This window comes from Globicephala melas, chromosome 14 (assembly GCF_963455315.2).
Source record: "Globicephala melas chromosome 14, mGloMel1.2, whole genome shotgun sequence".
Classification (NCBI taxonomy): Eukaryota; Metazoa; Chordata; class Mammalia; order Artiodactyla; family Delphinidae; genus Globicephala; species Globicephala melas.
In genome coordinates, this window is record NC_083327.1 from 14,341,049 (window position 1) to 14,358,632 (window position 17,584).

The 17,584-nt window shown below is 37.7% G+C and overlaps 1 protein-coding gene across 3 annotated transcripts in view; it reads right to left on the reverse strand.

Moving 5' to 3' along the window:
- Nucleotides 1–17,584, reverse strand: part of LCA5 (lebercilin LCA5) — a 160,063-nt gene that overhangs the window by 99,572 nt on the left and 42,907 nt on the right. The window contains exon 1 of one of the 3 annotated variants that reach the window (XM_060283368.2): nucleotides 12,584–12,687. The exons of 1 other annotated variant lie outside the window; for it this stretch is intronic. The gene's annotated coding sequence lies outside the window, so the exon portion shown is untranslated. Of the gene's footprint in view, nucleotides 1–12,583; nucleotides 12,688–17,584 lie in introns of those variants that run through there. One more of the 3 variants, XM_060283371.2, reaches the window with a different exon arrangement.

Here is a 17,584-nt window from a genome sequence, read left to right on the forward strand (position 1 = left end):
CACATTTTAATTTTTATTAAAATTAATACCTTTTTTTTTTTTCCTTTTTAGTTCATGATCATTTTAGTGGTTCGTGACACGAAAAATTAAAATTGATGACTATGGAGAAAATGTTGAGTTTTCCAAATTATTATTAAAATATAAAAGGTTTAAAATTCTTATTAAGCAACAAAAAGCATCCAGCAAAGATTTTCAAAAACATCTGTAAAATGGAAAAAAAAATGTGGGGAGCTATTAATAGAGAAATAAGAGAACTGGAGCTATCCCACTGGGAATGTTCCCAGATTGTAGCAAACATTACCATACAGTAACCTTCTGAGGGTAATTATGTTTGGAATATTTACATTTGGACTAAATGAGCACTGAAGGAAAATGCATTGTAATTAGTAGTGGATAAGCTTGCTAGGACACAACTTGCTTCAGCCAGCAAACATTAGATATCCAGAAAATACTATGTTTAAGTCGATTTTAATATTTTACAAGACAATTATTCATTTATGTGTCCCACTTGGCATGCAAAACTTTTTCCAGAATGCTTCCAGGAGAAAAGTTACCCTGATTGTGGGGAGTTTGGAATTAATCAGGCTGGAATGGACAAACAATTATGTATATTACAGTTTATTATTTTGAACGTCACTGATTTAAGACATGATCATTCAACTCTGACTGGGCTCTTGTTTTCCTTGGAATCATCAAGGGAGAAAATGTTTACAAGGCAAATGAGTATCATAAATGAGAATCTCCTAAATAAGAAAACTAATTTTAAACACATCAGCGAATTGACTTGCTATGAGGGTCAAATGAGTTTCACTCGAATGAGCCACACCTGCGAGGAAGGAGACAGCATAGCCCTGAGGAATGAACAGCAGATGAGAGGATGTGTGTGGAATCTGCTGCTTTAACTCCTGCAGACAGCTCAGCTCTGGAGATGGGTGGACTGGAGAATCAGCATGGTTTGAACACAGGTCATCTACACACAGAAGGGTCCACCACTGTCAAATAGGCAATCGTTGAGGGTGTTGCAAATATAAGGATAAAAACTATATCCTGGTGTCAAGACCAGCCTTCCATGGTTGCATAAATGCATAATATAAATGTGAATTTTAGAATCCTTTTTGAAGGGAGGAAGCAATTTATTTGAGGATACTTACATCACAGAATTTGTTAACTACATATAGTCATATATTCACTTTAAAAAATGAAAAAGGAACTCTCCTACCCTGTTGGTGAGAATGTAAATCGATGCAGCCACTATGGAGAACGGTATGGAGGGAGGTTCCTTAAAAAAACTAAAAATAGAGTTACCATAGATCCAGCAATCCCACTTCTGGGCATATATCCGAAGAAAACTCTAATTCAAAAAGATACATGCACCCCAATGTTCATAGCAGCACTATTTACAATAGCCAAGACATGGAAGAAACCTAAATGTCCATCGACGATTGAATGTGGTATATATACACAATGGAATATTAACCATAAAAAGGAATGAAATAATGCCATTTGCAGCAACATGGATGGACCTAGAGATTATCATACTAAGTGCAGTAAGTCAGACAGAGAAAGACAAATATCATATGATATCACTTATATGTGGAATCTAAAAAAATGAACTTATTTACAAAACAGAAATGACTCACAAACATAGAAAACACACTTATGGTTACCAAAGGGGAAAGGGTTGGGGGGGAAGGATAAATTAGGAGTTTGGGATTAACAGATACACACTACCATATATAAAATAGATAAACAACAAGGTCTTATTGTATTGCACTGGGAACTATATTCAATACCTTGTAATAACCTATAATGGAAAAGAAGCTAAAAAAGAATAGAGATATCAGGACTTCCCTGGTGTCACAGTGGTTAGGAACCTGCCTGCCAATGCAGCAGACACGGGTTCAATCCCTGGTCTGGGAAGATCCCACATGCCGTGGAGCAACTAAGCCTGCACACCACAACTACTGAAGCCCAGGTGCCCTAGAGCCCACACGCCACAGCTACTGAGCCCACGCACCACAACTACCGCAGCCTGCACACTCCAGGGCCCACATGCCACAACTACTGAGCCCACATGCTGCAACTACTGGAGCCCGCGAGCCTAGAGTCCGTGCTTCGCAACAAGAGAAGCCACCGCAATGAGAAGCCCGTGCACCACAACAGTTTGATAACAAACTGAGGTGACTTTATAAGATGCATTCTTGGCACTTGGGGTGTTTTTTTAATTTAACTTTTTATTATGAAAATGTTCAAACATACAGAAAAATAGAGAGACTAGTATAATGAGTCTCCATGTATCTATCACCAAGTGAAAACAATGATCAATATTTTGGTGGCATGGACTTTGATTAGAATTACCACTGCAGGGTGTGTCTCTTTCACCTTATTATCTGGAATACCAAGCATAGTCATGACACATATATAAATGAGTGACTTAATGAACAAATTTCAAACTAAAAAGAAAGTAAAAGGGAAATTCCCTGGCAGGCCAGTGGTTAGGACTTCGAGCTTTCACTGCTGTGGGCCTGGGTTCAATCCCTGGTTGGGGAACTAAGATCCCTCAAGCCATGTGGTGTGGCCAAAAAAAATAAAAAAATAAAAGTATTTAGTTCGGAAAATTGTAACAGGAAAAAAGAGCTAAATCACTACTAGAAGAATACTGCACTCTAGCAGACCGATTTGATATAAGAACTGGAGAGATGAAAGTGTGAAATAGAGTAAATCACAATCCAACCATATACCCACCAAAAAAAAAAAAAAAGAAAAGTAGGCTGATCCACTTTCCAGAGCCCAGAAGGAAAGAAGAAAAGAAATAAGTTAACATGTATCAACTTTCCTAAGAATAACAGACAAACTATTCTGGATGTGTAGAAGAAGGGCAAATCAGGAATGAGGGTTGGGATTGGTACAGTAATGGTGTACTGCAACTGCAAAAAGAAAGCAAACAGGATGAAAGAATCAGAAGCAGGTAGGGATGACTCAGATAAATGGGAGAAGATGGATACTTTTAAGGAAAAGAAACAGGAAGAGCTCTGTCAAGTGAAAGGGCCCTGGAAGCAAAACAACAAGTATAGTGAGTGCCAAGACCTTGTTCTCTAATGTCATTCCCTACAGAAAGGAAGGAACCAGGGCTTCTAAGAGGAATGACTGATTCCAGGGCTGGCGTGCTATCATACTGAATCATATAGGTGTAGTCTATTCCCCTTGTTTCACAGACCCGTAAATGTGCACCCAGGGAAGTTATGTAACTTTTAAAAAGTCATAAAGTTGTTCAGAGGCAAAAATCAAAATTAAAATCCACATCTCCTGATTACAAGAAAGTTGCCTTTGCACTATGCCATATTATTTATGTGTGTATGTTTATATTTATAATATTGATATTTATTTTATTCAGTTAATATTTTATTTTATGTTTATATATTTTATATTTACACTATTATATTTATTTATTTAAAAACACATTTAAAAATGAATACTATACTATCAATACAAGCTCCTTGAGAGCAGGGTTTTTTTTTTCTTTGATTCATTCACTGACATTTTCCCAGTGCCTATAAAAGTAATGACGTATATTCAGTGCTTACGAAATATTTTCTGAACAAATGAATGTAGGGACAAACAGTTATAAAATGTCAAAACCATTAGTTATGTGATATTTTAACTAAGCTGGTACTACATGAAGGCAAGTACTATCTTTTGTTCACTGTCCTATCTTAGGCACCTTGAACTTGGGCTGATATCAAATATTTAATTAACACTTTGAAATAGCTATGAAATGGTGATTGATTTGTACCACAAACTTTATTTTGACCAGAGGCAGCATGATGTGGTAGACAGCACTAGTCCAGATGGGTGGTCTAGGTTAGGAACTCAACTCTTCAATTAACTGGCTTCATAGCTCTGGATAAGTTACTTCAGCTCTCTGGACAGTGCTAAAATGAAAGGGTGAACCGTATTTCCAGTCTCTAATTCACCTCTAATACACTAAGATGAATCTCCCCACATCTTTGGCAAAAAAATATTAATAATTTTGCAAGACTCTAGATGTAACAGCTTAGTAACTCACTGATTTTCAAATGTATGACATTCTTCTTCTGAAAACTGTCATGTCAGATAGGTCGTGAGGGAGCGAAGATATAAAGTTGGGTTACAACTGCTCTGAGCAATTTTCATCATCTAGATCACAGAGGTAAAATGCTGAAAAACAGACACCTTGGCAGTGGCATAAAACAGATCTAGTAGCAAAATATTCTAGCCCCTGCAGTTAAATGTGAAATGCATCTAAACACAGATGTTTCTTTCAATTTCAGAACATCAGAATATGGAGAGTTACGGAATGTCACTTAAGCATAGAATAGAGTACATAACAAAACAGGTCAACTACTATCACTGGCTAAACCATTTTCTGCATAAAACCGACCATCACCAATAAACTTTACTTAGTCATTGGTTCCCGTTCTACTCAGCTATGTAAAATCCATCATAGGCCACAGAGTCCATTTTTTCAAGGGTTTCCACTGGTGTGCTTCACTGGTTTCATATACCGCCCACCACCATCGCCACTCCCAATCTGACTTGTCTTGAATGGAAATAATATTAATCATTCATTTATTATGTGTCTGTGAGTTGAAATTTTATCATATTTAGAAAGTGATGACAATAGAAGTCTGAAAGGCAAGGTGTGTCAACTCCAAACATTGCATTTTCTTACTGTCCTCTTCATGATTTTTAAGACTTCTTCTATTAGCATAGGCAAATGGGTTGGAATTCAAATTTGACATTTAAAAATATAATCTAAGTTCTATTTCAAAGCTTGACACATGCAAGGTTGAACGGTGGCACTATGAAGAAAAGGCAACATCACGTATTTTCAGAGCAGGTTATGATGTTTGGTCCTCCATGGCTTTGAACATACTGCTCCCTCTTTTTGCGATAAATTTCCCTCCTGCCTCTCTATCTGTAAAATCCTGTGCATCCAAAACCGAGCTCAGGCATCACCATCTGTCACAGGTCGTTTACAACATTTCTCTCCTTACACCTGGTGGTCACCTCCCACACTAACTTGCTTGGCCAGTGAGAATAACAAGTGTCACACAAGCAAAGACTTGAAAAGGATTATGAATTGAAACTTACTTTCTCTTGCTCTTTTGGGTATACAGCAACAGTGTCAAGAAGCCTCGGCTTCCCTGCTACATGTTGGAGACATGTAACCCAATTGTTCCTGTGGCTCCTGCCATCCACCACACACGTGAGTGAGACCGTTCACAAACAACCAGACCCCAGTGACACACCAGCTGAACGTAATCACATGAGTGAGTCCAGGTGAGACCATGCAGATACATCCGGCCAAAATCTCTGGTCTACAGATTTGTGAGCTAGTAACCGATGATGCTTTTCAGGGACTATGTTTTGGAGTGATTCATAACAAGCAAAAATGAGCTGATAGAAAAATTTGTTTCTGTAAGTGAGGTGTTGCTATAAAAAATATCTAAAAGGTGTGACAACGGCTTTAGGGGTAGGCAGCCAGCGGAAGTTGGAAAAGCTGTGGACCAAGGCTGTTCGCAAAGACTGGAATAGTAGCAAGAAAGCCGTTAGCAAAGGCTGGAAAGAATGCTGAACCAACTATTAGAGAAGACTGGAACGAGAATAAGTAAACTGCTGCAGCAGGCTGAAAACATGGTGACCCATTAGTATAGTAGTCCAACAATTCACAGCTGTCACCTGTGGTACTTTGGAAGATAGCAAATATACCTAATAAACTTGTGGAGCTCTTATGGAGATTTCCAGGCAGTACCACCTGGTTTCTGCTAGCTGTCTATTAGAAGGTATTGTAAGTCTGGAAGAGAGTGGATATATGTATATGTATGGCTGATCCACTTTGCTGTACAGCAGAAACTAACACATTATAAATCCAACGTATATACTCCAATATAAAATTAAGTTTTTAAAAAACTACTGTTAAGAGAGAGATGAGCTAAAGAAGGAACTGCTCAGTTTGTAAATAGAATTTAGAAGACAATGACCTTCATGCGCAGCAGGAGAAACTTTAAGAAAGTGGAAGTGCATTATATTTTATTCAATTTAAAAATTTTTTATTCAATATTAATTTGTACTTCCCTTGAGTTTGCAAATTCTTTTACTAATTCTGCCATGATGCTTTATTAGAAAAAGCAAATCTCTGAGGTTACAGATGAGGTCACGGAAGCTATTTACCCAATTACACAGCACGTAGTAAAGCCAGGATTTGATCTCCAGCTCTCTGGATTCAAAATTAGTACTCTTTCCTTCTTCCCTGTTTCCCTAATTCTATCAATCAAGAGAGTCTTCCAATTTATGAGTTATTTAACTTAAAATAAAATGTATCCTATTTTTTTCATTTATAATGATTCTCAAAATATACACAAGAGTTTCACAGAACTGAATCTTTTTAATATTCAAGATGGGTGATAGAATGATACATTATGTATGAAGGGCTGTAATATGCTTTTTTAATTATAATAGAGAGGAAATTACTACGGTGTCCCGATAGCTTGTGCTGTTGAAGGTGGACTCTCTTTGATATCTGACCCGTAATGCTCCCCTGGTATATCTTCTGCTGTTTCTGGCTTAGCTTCTTCCTCTTTTTCTGGATAAGCTTTTTCTCTGTTTTTTTTTATTTGGAAAATTCCAATTTAGATTAATGAAATGGAATTTTCCCTGGCAGGAGAACAAGGAAGAAATGAATGTTCAACAGCAGGAGGATATAATATTAAACCTACTTAGAAAGGGAGGAATACATTCAGTTAAGATGATTGTTCCCTTTTTTTTTTCCCTCCACACAGAGAACTCTATTCTTGGAACAATTTATATGTTATTTTCCCTGGAATCAGGGAACACATAATAAATTTCTTTAAGTCTTTTATTCTTTGAATTTTCTCACAATCTCCGTTCTCCTGGGATTTGGAAATGAGAAAATTCTCCATCTTTTAAAAACATGAATACAATAAGAATTAAGCCTCCTACAATGACTTTATGTGTGGCAGAAGAAACTTCAAGAATATAAAACTGCACTGTATTTTATTTAATTTTTAGAATTTTATAATTCAACATTAGTTTGTACTTTCCTTGAGTTTGCAAATTATGTCTTTTACTACTTTTGCCATGATGTTAGATTTCAAAATTAATGCTCATCAAATGCAGTTGTTTTTGTCATGTATCAACTATCTTAAATATTGTAGAAGAAAGAGAATTAGAACATAACTCATAGTTTATCATATTATTTGGTATCGTTATAATGCACGGTTTCTCACTAGAGGCACTATTTAGTAGCATTTTGGCCAGAAAGATAATTCCCTGTGTGAGATTGTTCTGAGCATTGCATTAGTTTATCACGTCTGGTCCCAACACACTAAATGGCTACAGGACCCCAGAGTCATTGGGAGAAGCAAAAGTGCCCACATACATTTACAATTACCCTTTGGGGGTGTCGTATTGTCCCTGATACAGGGACAATATTCATTGATACAGTGCAGATCTGAGACATCCCAAACTCTCTCTTTTTCCCCTCTACATCTCTCCCAATGAATTATAGGAGTCCCTAGGGGGTATCTCACTTGTGCTCATGGAATAGACCTGTCCTCTCCTACATGGCAGCAGCTAACTTCCTTCCTCCTGCTTCAGCTTTCTGCAGTGATGTCCATCTCATCATTGCTGGTGCTTTTTCCTGTGACAGCTCTTTCCAGATACACACTGGTACCACTGGCTTCTCAGAACCTGCCTGTTTCCTCCACATTCTGACAGTTGTGAATTAAAATATCACCTGCCATATCAGTAAACAAAGGATGTTGCAGCCATCAAGCCTGACGATGAGCCCTGAGGGAACTCAGGGTGGAAGCAGGATGCCCCCCCCATCCAGGAGTCAGCTGCTGCAGCCACCCCTACGTTGCACCCTGAGAGGACTCAGGATGAGAAAACACAGGATACTGGCCCCAGACAGCTGAGGTGCATATCAAAGGAATAATTTCAGTGAGCCCAGTCTCTTGCATCTTCCCGTATATAGAAAAGTGCTAAATTTCTTAACTTGAGATGTCTGGTTTTCTTTTATTAATAGTAAGCTTTTAACGTTCCAACTACCTGGTCTTTTGTTGCAAAAACTCTGATGTATCCTGGCTCCCCCCTTGCCTCTTCAGAACAGTTTCTCAGCGTTATTTGAGATGCTATGTCCCGGGCTTGAAGTCCTCAGAGTGCCCACCGAATAAAACATAACTCTCAACTTTTACGTTGTGCATTATTTTTCAGTCGACCTAGTATTAAGTGAGATGAACGGTACGCTTTGGTAAGTTTCGGGGGGAGGAGGTTGGAGCTGAGAGCTCTAGCCTTTCATCCCAGAACCTGTATGTAACACTCTCCTCCCTTAGAATGAGTTACTTCCCAAGAGCATCTCAGCCCCTACCGGATTCTGGATTCCATGAGAGCAGGGAGTTTTGAGGAACAATACCTGGCTTATTGCCAGTGTCAAATATTTAGAGCTTGGATTTATCTTGAACTCGTGTATTAAAGTTCCTGAATTAAGCAGCAGCCTCTGCTAGACCTCTAGATATACTCAAAAGTGTCGCATCCAAACCCTATTTAAATTCCCAGACTGAGACACTCCTCTATAATTTTAGCTTTTAAAAACTTAGTTGAAATCTTAACTGTGTGCTCATCTTATGCTTCCAAATGCTTGTATTTTTCTGTTGTCCCAAACTCAATATGTCCAGAACAGAAGTATTATCTTTCCCATCAAACCTGCTAGAAAGTCTTTCCAACTTCTTAAATTTGTGGAGGAGGGGACAGGAATCAGTAGTATAATCATACTTCATGAAAAACGTTGAGGTAATCTTTGACTCTTCCCTTTCTTATTTTTATTAGATACTAATTATTACATGTTAGTAATTCCTTCTTAGTGACCTAATATGTCACTAATTTCAACGATCCCTTTATAAATTAAAAAAAACTTTTTAAATTAATTTATTTAGTTTTGGCTGCATTGGGTCTTCGTTGCTGCGTGTGGGCTTTCTCTAGTTGCGGCAAGCGGGAGCTACTCTCTGTTGCAGTACGTGGGCTTCTCAATGGGTGGCTTCTCTTGTTGCAGAGTACAGGCTCTAGGAGCACGGGCTTCAGTAGCTGTGGCACGTGGGCTCAGTAGTTGTGGCTCATGGGCTCTAGAGCGCAGGCTCAGTAGTTGCAGCACGCGGGCTTAGTTGCTCCGCGGCATGTGGGATCTTCCCAGACCAGGGCTCGAACCCATGTCCCCTGCCTGCATTGGCAGGCAGATTCTCAAAACTGTCCCAACAGGGAAGCCCCCTCCTTTATTAATATTTTCTTAATTCTCCAATTACATTCTTTCCACGTTGCCATGACACTTTTTTTCCGACCTTTATTGCCTTGAACTGGATTAATCAACTACCTGTGACTCAGTTTCTCCTTGATTTATTCTGCCCTCTACCCTATCAAGTGAATTTTCCATCAGACCATATACAGCTCTGTACCTACTTGGTCAACTATTCCTTGATGTCACTCATTTTACAAATATTTATTGGACACCTATCATGTACCAGACCTTGCTCTTCCTTTCCTTATTAAAAAAAAAATCCTACTTATTTAATATGAAATTTATCCTGATTCCTTTAATCCACAGAACTCTTCTCTCTGAACTTGTATTCCACAATAGCTCATAGTCAGAAGTACAAAGCTCGGAATTTTATTAATAATCAATTGTTTTCACAATAAATTATAAATCCTTGGAAGACATACATCATATTTTACTCCATTTACATATTTTTATATTATCTGGAACAGGGCTAGGTACATTATAATTGATTATGAATAAATACTTGTTCACAATTTTTATTGAAAGCTTAGATTCTCCCAAAAATGAGCTATCTGGTATAGAACATATAAAATCTCCATTCATTGATCTTGGCCGGTTTCCTATAGGCTGTGATGTTTCTTGTTTTTAAACAAAATAAAGTCTTGCTAATTAAATTTTTTAGGATGGATGTTACTGAGTTAACTCATTCCTTAATCTCTCAGCACTGCTTTAAAATGATTTAACACTTCTTTGTGCAGTGTCTAACTTACTTAAGTATTTAACATTTATTTTCCTCCTATGTTATAGAAAAATTATAATTAATGAGAGTACACCTGCAGAAAAAGTTTATTAAATTGCTTTTGTGAAATGTGATAAGTGAATTGAAATTTTACACGAAAGAGCAAAAGAATGAGAATAGCCAAGGAGAAGAAAGAATAGCCAATACACTACTGAAGAAAAAATGTGCATAGATGGAGAAGAGAATTTACCTACTAGACTTCGAGGTTTATTTAAAGTTTCACAAGTGTCTTAGTGGTGCAGAGATACACAAATATACCAAAGCAACAAAAATAGGAACCAAACCTCAGAGACAGACCTTCACATATGTATATGAAAGAAGTCAGAGCTGCAGTTTTAGAGCAATGTGGAAGGAATGGACGACTTAATAAATAATGAATGGAGAGTTTGCTTTCTATATGGACCCGCATCATAACCAAAAAATAAATTCCTGATGATTAAATACACATAAATGTCTAAACGTTCTGAAGAAAATATAGATTATCTTTGCAAACTTGTGTCACAAAAGGGACTTCTTAAGACCGAAAAACAAGCAAATACAAGTCTCTTAAAATAAGAACTTCTGTTGATTGGAAGACACCATTTTTAAAATGTAAAAAGACAAGATATAAACCAGGGTAATATATTTCCAACACATTTTAGTTAGAACAAAGTGTTAGAATCATATACATCTATAAAACGTCAGTAAAAAAAAAAAAAAAAAAAAAAGCCATGCAAACCAATAGAAAAATGGACAAAAAGCATGGGTACCCATTTCATAGAAGATGAAAAGCCAATATTAAGTAAACATACAAAAAGATGTCCAGCTTCACTTGTAATCAGGAAAAGCCTGAAATATCATTTTGCACCCAAAATATTGGCCACAATTTGAAAGCCTGACAGACCAATGTGCTGGTGAGGATAAGGGAAAACAGAAATTCTTAAATACGGCTCATGAGAGAGTAAATGCGTCCAACCTCCTCTGAGAATAATTTGACATTATCTAGTAAAGGTGAAGATGTACCCACCTAACAGCTAGCAATTCCAACTCTAGATAAATACCCTAGACTACAGAAACTCTCATATATATGCAACAGTACACAGGGGCTAAAATATTCATTGCAGTACTGGTTTTAATAGTGAAAACCGGAACCAACTCAAAAGATCATTGACAGGAGACTGGATAAATAAGTTGTGGTAGATACATAAGGTGGAATACTTAATTTATAGCAGTGAAAACAAATGGACTAGAGTTTCATGCAGCCAGATGAATGAAACAATGCTGATGAAAAAGAAAGTGACAGAAGAATACATAGACTGCAGTTCCATTTATAAAAAATGTATATCGAAACACATACAAAACCCCACAAACATATCATTTAGTGATACATACGTTTTTTGGAACTACGAAGAAAAATAAAGAAATAACAACCCATAATTCCAGATAGTGGTTACCCAGGAAGCCAGGAGTGGAGTAAGTTGGAAGGCTGGTGATGCTTGGTAATGCTAGGATCAAAAATATGTCACGGTTTTCATTCTTAAGCCGCGTGGTACGTAGAGGTGTGTTTATTTTATTTTTCTTATTTATACTGTGCATATGTATATTATATATTCTTTACATATATAAATAATTAAATGAATTTGTTGTTACCATATGTAATAGGCGTTTAGTGAACTAACTATGTTCCTGGTTTACAACCTGATTCTAAAGTGGGTTTGTTTGCCTAAATTGTCTGGATATGTACCTGCAGTGGTCACTTTAAGCACAATTTCTGCTTTGTGTGCATGGTTCCAATAACCGAATGTAAAGAGGACTCGCTCTTTACGGCTCTGTCTTACTTCCTCGAGAATTCACATCCAAACTCTACGGAGTAAGTCCATCCATGGGAACAAGCAGAAAGTCGGGGTGGTTGTGATGAAACTGGGGACTGGGATTATTTCTATTCATTCTGTATATCAATAATTTGGGAGATTTCCACTTTGCTCTATGCTGAGTGGTAACGGTCTACATGCCTACAATTTCAAAATAACATTTTCAAAAATAATCCCCTTCTTTTTTACAACTCTCCCCACACTCCGTATCTTCAGGAACATATGGTAGTTGCCAGAAAAAGCCAAGGGAATATCTGAGACATTAATGCGCCCTGCTGCTATGATCACAAGAATAAAGAAAACTGGGAATCCAGCAATCTCCTCACACAACCACTGCCTCCTGCCAGCTCTTATAGCAAATAAAAACCATCACTTCGGGGAAGGATGGTTGCACGGTGACTAAGCAGACAGATGGCAGGTGTGAGTCAAAACACTCTGGGGCGCTAGCTCAAAGCATTCTGCATTACTCACTGCTGGAGGAAGAGAGAAGCAAAAAATCCATCGCCGAGTGGACGAGGAGTAAAGTGCTCAAAATCCAACCAATAGACACAAATACAAAAGGTAGAGGAGACAGCCAAGGTTTTAAGCGTTGTAACTTCTTACCAAATTCTTCAGTCCTGCCCTTTGATCTTTCTCTGCCTTCATCTGATTTAAGCCTCTCCCACCTTCCTGGCTGGTGTTCCCTGTGAGGCACAAAGAGATTATTGTTTCTCCCCGTTACTGCCCCGCCTGGGCTGGGACCACCTGTTAGAGAGGTTAGCCTGCTGCATTCCTGGAGGGCACTGTCCCAAGGCCACAGGAACGATGTGAAACACATCCTCGCCTGGTCAGCATCCCCCATGGCCATCAGAGCCTTAACTTTCCGTTCCTGTCGTCGGGAGGGACCAAACCTAATTTGTCTGTGCTGGATGCTCAGAAGAAAACAAAGATTCAACCACTCTCTCTAATTTGCATAACTGTTTTTCCTATTGCCGTCCCAAAGATTAGCTTTCACGAATATGAATGTAATTACAGAAAAGGGCCCTAGGTGGAGCCTCAGTACTGGTCGCCACAAATGCAAGAGCGAATGAGAAAGAACATACATCAAAGTCTTCTAAAAATGCCGCAAAGAATGACAGCATTTTATCCCCAGACTTGTGTGTTGTTGATATTGTGCTTCCGGTATAGGAAAAAGATGAATATAGAAAAATATATGTTTCGCTTAAGAATAACTCTCAAAAGAGTGTGTTCCCTAATAAAGAATGAAAGCACATTATTCTGGGGTGAGCAGATGTAAGCTATTATGTATAGGATGGATAAACAAGGTCCTACTGTAGAGCACAGGGAGCTATATTCAATATCTTGGGATAAACCGTAATGGAAAAGAATATGAAAAAGAGTGTATGTATGTGTAATTGAATCACTTCGCTGTATAGCAGAAATTAACACAACACTGTAAATCAACTATACTTCAATTTTAAAAAAATAACAAAAAAACAAGCACATTCATGCCGCTGTGGGTATTCTGTCTCAGGGGGTTTCTAAGAGGCAGTGTTTCGGCGGGAGGGACTGTCCCTAACCTCTTAGCATGGTCTCCCCACCATTTCTCCTTGCTCCTTAGAGGGACACCACCACTAACTTATTTTTAGGGTAAAAAATCTCACATTATAAGAGAAATAATCAGAATTATTTTAAACGACTTTAATAGGTTACAAACGGAAACTGCAAGATGTCAAAATTACCTTTTTCTGGGGGGCTTCCCTGGTGGCGCAGTGGTTGAGAGTCCGCCTGCCAATGCAGGGGACATGGGTTCGTGCCCCGGTCCGGGAGGATCTCACATGCCGCGGAGCGGCTGGGCCCGTGAGCCATGTCCGGAGCCTGTGCTCCGCAACGGGAGAGGCCACAACGGTGAGAGGCCCGCGTACAGAAAAAAAAAAAAAAAAAAAAAAAAATTACCTTTTTCTGTATTTTTTTTTTAATCTTTGTCACCATCACCAAAGAATCCAGACAGACTTGATTTTGAAACCTTATTGTATTCTGAGGAATCTATACAGCACTTAGACAGAAAAACGTATTTGTTATCACATGTAGAGATTATTCATGCAAAAGTGAGATTTGGAAGATTTTGCCAGCCAATGACAAATAAGTGGTGGAAAAGTGGTAAAGTGAGAATGCCTGCCTAAATGCAGGATTTCTGCATTCTGGGTAGAATTCTTTGGGTCTGCAGTTGGAATTCAGGACATACATACTGATCCTCTCTTTATTTAAAAATCTTGATATTTTGCTCATCATGATTCGTTTTGCCTTAAATTTTAAAAATACTTTAAATATTGTAAATATTTTTGTAAAATTTTGATTTATTAAACATATTAAAATTCTTAAACATATCTTGATAACCGAGTTTTTGGGTGCTCCTTAAATTTTGCAGTTGAGGTGATGGCTTTACTCACCTCATCCTGGTGCTAGACCTGATCTACAGACAATTTTTTTTTTTTTCGGTACGCGGGCCTCTCACCGTTGTGGCCTCTCCCGTTGCGGAGCACAGGCTCCGGACGCGCAGGCTCAGCAGCCATGGCTCACGGGCCCAGCCGCTCCGCGGCATGCGGGATCTTCCCGGACCGGGACACGAACCCGTGTCCCCTGCATCGGCAGGCGGACTCCCAACCACTGCGCCACCAGGGAAGCCCTACAGACAATTATTATTTTCAAAAACTTCTAATTGAAACTTAGCATTTCCTTTTCCTTTTCTTTTTTTTTAGCATTGTCTTTAACTATGAACTTAGGCAACAAACTATAACAGTATAAGTATTATCTGTGACTTCGAGGCCAGTAGAAATTATAGATGATTCATGTGACATTATGATTGTTGCAAATATCACCAAATATCATTTATGTTCATCACTACTTTCAAATTATGATAGCTATATCTGCAGTATATCTTGTTATTCAATGCCTTAATAAGCACACATTAATATACTACAAAAATTTTTAAATAATTTATAACTATATTTTAATATAATTATTTTCTTTTATAATCTTATGTAATTATTTTATTCATTTAAATACGCTATTCTGAAAAGGGATCCACAACTTTACCAGACTGTCAAAGGATGCAAAGTACAAGAAAGTTTAAAACCTATTATAGGATAGCTACCTAGCTGGCTAATAATCTCTTGGTCAAGTTATCTCTCAGCTGGGACTACTCATTAATTCAGGTAACCTATAACTCACATATACATACATTCATACTCACATAAAGTATACAGATAGCTAGATAAAGAAAGAGAGAGAGAGAGAGACATAGAGAGAGATAAATAAGAAGTTTTTTGAAATCATTCATGCTAAAATAAACCAAATCAGTTTAATTACGTAGACATACTCTAAATGGTATAAGAACACTTAGTATGCTAAAAGTCCAAGTTCTAGGTCTTACTTGAACTCAAATCTCTTGGGGTCTTGGGCCTAGAATCAAACTTCTTTGTGAGCTTCCTTGAGTTTCTGAATCAGATGGTTGTTGTCCTAAATGTGCCTCAAATTCCAATCCTTAGAGGTTACTACGAGAGGTCATCAAGACTTCCAAACCATTTAGAAAAGAGTATTTTTAAAACTTTCTGTACTTAGTACTGCTTCCTTTCCTTTCCACTTTTCTCTCTCCCTCCATCCTTCCCTTCCTTGTTTCCTTCCTTTTAGAGAAACTGGCTTTTAAAAAATTATCAAATATTCTAAATAATTTAAAGGGAGAATTTCATAACAAAATCTGTATGTGTACGCACCATCCAACTTAGGAAATTAAACACTGAAAATAAAGTTTAAATTCTGTCATTAACTTTTCTGATCATATGCCACTCCCTCACCTTCAAGAAGTAATTAATATTCAGAATTTGGTGTTTATTATTCACATACATATGTACGTCTCATGAAATAACACATAATATGCTGAATGCTTTTACATTTGTCTATTTGGACATATTGCATGTGTCATCTTCAACTTGCTATTTTCTCAGCATTACGTTTGTGAAATTTATTCATGATGATATAAGTAGCTCTATTCATTCTTTTTTATAAACTCTTTACTTATTTATTTTTTGCGGTATGCGGGCCTCTCACTGCTGTGGCCTCTCCTGTTGCGGAGCACAGGCTCCGGATGCGCAGGCTCAGCGGCCATGGCTCACGGGCCCAGCTGCTCCACGGCATGTGGGATCTTCCCGGACTGGGGCACGAACCCATGTCCCCTGCATCGGCAGGCGGACTCTCAACCACTGCACCACCAGGGAAGCCCAACTCTTTATTTTGAAATAATTTTAGACTTCCAGAAAAGTCAGAGGGTAAAGAGACTACCCACACATCACCTCCTCAACTTTTCCCAGTGGATATTTCACACAACAATGGTACTTTGTCCAAATGAAGAAATTAACATTCATACATTACAAATAACTAAACTAGAGACTTTATTTAGATATGACCAGTTTTTCCACTAATATCCTTTTTCTGTTCCAGATTCTAATCTGGGATACCATATTGCATTTAATATCTTCTTTTTCTACTGCATGATTATACTAAAATTTATTTCTCCGTTCTTATATTTATAGACGAATAAGTTGTTTCCATTTTTTCATTAATATACCTGATGATATCTTTGTGTACATGTATGATGTCCTTGTGCACATACATGTAACATGTATTCTTCAAAGCAGTTACACCAACATATATCTCACAAAGAAGTGAAAGTTCCCGCTGCTCCAAATTCTTTCTGACGTTTGGTATCGTCAGCCTACGTTGTTAACAATTTATGGGTATAAGATAGCACTCATTTTTATTTAAATTTACATTTCCTTTACTACTGGTGAGACTGAGTATTTCTCTTGTGTTTCCTGTTTTGTGAAATGCTTGGTCATATCCACTGCTATTTGATTTTTTGGTACTGATTTATAGATATTGATATTCACACACATACTCTACAGCTCATGAAACTGAAAAGTATAATTCACTAAAACTGACTCATATATAACCGTATAAGAAATAATCTCTAAACATTAAGGAAACGGAAATGGTCATTTAAAATTTTTCCCAGAAAAAAAATGCCACGCCCCATAAAATTTACAGGTGAATTCTATCATATGATCCTAACTTTACACAAACCCTTCTGCTTATGAACATAACTGTAAAATCTTGGCAAAGTACTGATGAACTGAATCTAGGTGAGTATTAGATTTATAATATATTATGACCCCAAATCACCTGAAGATGATTAAGTTTGGGGGCTATATGACAAAATTTAAAGTGAGTGGTATTGGTAAAGCTACATAAATGGATCAATGGAACCAAATATACACATTTGAAACACACACATTTAGAGAAACTTGATTTACGGTATCATAGGCATTGCAGGTTAAGTGAGTAAAAGAGAGTCTAAGGTAATTATCTTAGCCTGGATTCTTGGAAACCAGAGCCTAGGGGAAAGCTTAAGGGCTTTTACTTTACTGGGAGATCTAATCCTAGGGCAGCAAAAAGTGATTTAAAAAAAAACTGGCCAGGGGGCGGGGGAAGCAGTGAGGCTGTGAAGGAGGGGAAACGAATATATTTCTGAGCTATCCACAGCTTCACATAAAGACATGGTTGTTTGCT